The 3,506-nt window shown below is 39.8% G+C and overlaps 1 protein-coding gene across 2 annotated transcripts in view; it reads left to right on the forward strand.

Moving 5' to 3' along the window:
* IVNS1ABP (influenza virus NS1A binding protein) overlaps positions 1–3,506 on the forward strand; it is a 21,741-nt gene that overhangs the window by 3,535 nt on the left and 14,700 nt on the right. The window lies entirely within an intron of this gene.

Consider the following 3,506-nt stretch of genomic DNA (forward strand, 5'->3'; position numbering starts at 1 on the left):
GCTTGGCTTGTCTGTCTTTCTGATTGGTCCGTGGAGTGTGCGAGGCTGGGGAATGGAGTTAGCTCTGTTGTGTCATGAACATCGCATTCCAAACTGTCTGCCATCTGTTTGGAGCCATAAGTGTATGTGGGATGTAAGAACTACAGAACAACGAGGTTAATGGCATGGAGTGGGTGAGTGAGTCTGGTGAGTTTTGGTGTATATAGATGGATCATTTCAGATATTGGGAATCTATAACTTCTAGTTTTAAAAAGATTTGTAGATTTTCTTTGTATTCTAAAGTCTGTTCTTGAAGTTGGCTACCCTCAAAAGATTGCCTTGAAGCTTAAATAAGCTTGTAATTTGCCTTGAGGTTTTTTTAGGATGCTTTAAAAGTTTGATGATAACATTTTATCTTATTCTTACTGAAAGCCCAAGAATGTTGAGGGAGATCTATGGCTTTTTTTTTTAAACTTCTCTTTGATAAGACTTACTGAATTGTATTTGGGTTAAGCTAATCTTTGGGGGAGCTTTGGTAACATGTGAACTCCTGGGTTTTACTAAAGCAGTTGAATTATTTATATATGAGTCGTCTGTCTCTCTTTCCTTGCACTGACCACATTAAGAAACTGCAGTGTATTTACCAGAATATATTGTACTTGACTTCAGTTTTCATTTTAAAAGTGGATTTGTCAAATGTATTTTTTAAATATCAAATAAAATTCTAAATTTTATACTTTTCTATAAGCCTGGGATGTTGGAGCTTTTGCCTTGGCTTTTCAAATATATAAAAAAAAAATTCTCCCCTTCTCCCCACATGTTTGTTCCATCGAGTTTCATAGACCAGATGAAGATCTGTGAATTTGTGGAAAGGCTTAAAACTTGGTTTGCCCATGCTGACTTCAGTGAGAGTGAATGTGAACTTTGAAAGACATGGTTTTTTGCAGGCAGAAGTTGATGTGACCTCCTCCAGTTTGGGGGTGGGTGAAAGAAGGGGCACACAGTGAGGCCACAGTAATTAAGTTTATTGCATTAATTTAAATGTCAAGTGAACTTGAATTAGCTTTTGAAATCAAGTAGGGCTGTACTAATCAGCAGACATCAAAGAGATGAGGTTCATATTGAGACTTTGCTTTACTAGAAAATCACCTAGTACTACCCTGGTGGCTCAGATGGTAAAGAACCCACATGCAATGTGGGAGACCTGGGTTTGATCCATGGGTTGGGAATATCTCCTGGAGGAGGGAATAGCAACCTACTCCAGTATTCTTGCCTGGAAAACCCTCTGGACAGAAGAAGAACCTGGCAGGCTACAGTCTGTGGGGTTGCAAAGAGTCGGCCATGACTCAACGACTAAATAGGTGCTCTATTGCAGAACTAATAACATTGTACAAATGTGCATGGCAAGAGTTGCTCCAGATTTTCTCCAGTGACGTGAAAGTTGCTCAGCCATGTCTGACTCTTTGCAACCCTATAGACTCGGCCATGGAACTCTCTAGGCCAGAATACTGGAGTGGGTAGTCTATCTCTTCTCCAGTGGATCTCCCAACCCAGGAATCAAACCGGGATCTCCTGCATTGCACGCAGATTCTTTACCAGCTGAGTCACAAGGGAAGCCCAAGAACACTGGAGTGGGTAGCCTTTCCTTTCTCCAGGGGATCTTCCCAACCCCGGAATTGAATCGGGGTGTCTCACATACCAGGCGGATTCTTTACCAACTGAGCTATTTTCTCCCAAAGGACTAAAGTGATTTTTAACCATCTGGGTTTCTGTTGTTGTTGTTTTCCAAGATGAATTTTAGGTAGAACTTTGACACTATCAAATATACCCTCAGAGATCTTGTGAGTGTGATTGCACAGCACTGTGATAAAGCAGTCACATGAGTTTTTTGGTTTCTCAGTGTATATAAGAGTTATGTTTATAGGATACTTGGGTCTGTTAAGTATCCAAAGCATTATCTTTAAAAACAACTTATATACCTTAATTTAAAAATACTTTATTGTTGAAAAATGCTGACCATCGTCTGACAATGCAGGGTTGCCACAAACCTTCAATTTGGAGGGGTTGGCGGGGGGTGAGGGGGAGCAGTGTTTGTCAAGTACAGTACTTTGGTGGTTTAGTCACTCAATCGTGTCCGACTCTTTGCAACCCCATGCACTGTAGCCCACCAGGCTTTTCTGTCCATGGAGTCTCCAGGCAAGAATACTGAAGTGGGTTGCTATGCCCGCCTCCAGGAGATTTTCCAGACCCAGGAGTCAAACCCCAGCCTCCTGCATTATAGGCAGATTCTTTACCATCTGAGCTACAAGGGAAGCCCAAAATACACTACAGTGAAGGGCAATAAAGCAAGTGTTTGTGTATAGATGCCGTTTTTTTTTATTCTTGATTAAATCAAGGTTAGTTTACAAAGAAATACTGAATAAAACCAGTCAAGGCTTAAACTAACAAATCTCCATTTGTGTTTTGTTTCTGAGAGGGCATACACTTACATCATTTCTAACATAACTTGCATAGAAAGGTTCCTCCCTTTCACCCTTGCATAGATTTTCCTAACTTGGGCTAGGTCTTGGCTGGAAATGTTTAAGGTTTCTTTTAGATAGTGCGTTCTCTCTGTACATAGAATTAAGAAGAGCTGAATTAACTAATCTAGATGCAAGTGAACAGCAGAGGAAATCAGTATTACACGATGGTATGAAATAGTTTCATTGCAGGTATAAGCATTGACAACAGTCCCAACTGAGGTCCGAATACTCAGGTTTCTTTGAGATAAAATCTAAGCTATGGAGAAACCAGTGAAGGCATACAGGATTCAGGTTGTGCTACTGTTGAACTTAATATGGTAATTTGTTGAAATAGAACTGGATTAGCCTTTAAGTGGGTTCTGGGGTAATAGACCATTCATATTAACATAATTGTTTGAGTTGTGGGTTTGATTGATATATAAGAATCCAGGTAATTTTAAGATTTCCATTTTTAAAAATATGCACATCTTTCAAATAATTTATTTAGTTCTGGTTTGCAGAATTAGACACTGGTATAAAAGCAGTTCAGGTAATTAGCTTCCCTGGTGGCTGAGAGGGTAAAGCATCTGACTACAATGCCAGAGACCTGGGTTCTATCCCTGGGTCAGGAAGATCCCCTGGAGAAGGAGATGGCAACCCACTCTAGTACTCTTGCCTGGAAAAGCCCATGGACTGAGAAGCCTGGTAGGCTACAGTCCATGGGGTCGCAAAGAGTTGGACACAACTGAGCGACTTCACTTCACTTCTTCAGGTAATTAAAAAAATAAGAACCAGCGGACTTTGACACTTTATTTAATGGTGTGAAAATAAGGGGGAAAGAGAAGGTAGGAGGATTGAGTGTGATTTCCTTGCAGATTTGATTTGAACTATAACTTTCTGTTGGTAGTTTATTATTGTATATGAGAAAAAATGATCACATAAAGCACAGACATTAATATTTTCCATTTTGTTTATTTAGTTTGTTTCAACAAATTACTTATCTTTATACAGGTTTCTAGGCTACTT

The sequence above is a fragment of the Bison bison genome, unplaced genomic scaffold (genome assembly GCF_000754665.1).
Source record: "Bison bison bison isolate TAMUID 2011002044 unplaced genomic scaffold, Bison_UMD1.0 scf7180017864322, whole genome shotgun sequence".
Lineage (NCBI taxonomy): Eukaryota > Metazoa > Chordata > Mammalia > Artiodactyla > Bovidae > Bison > Bison bison.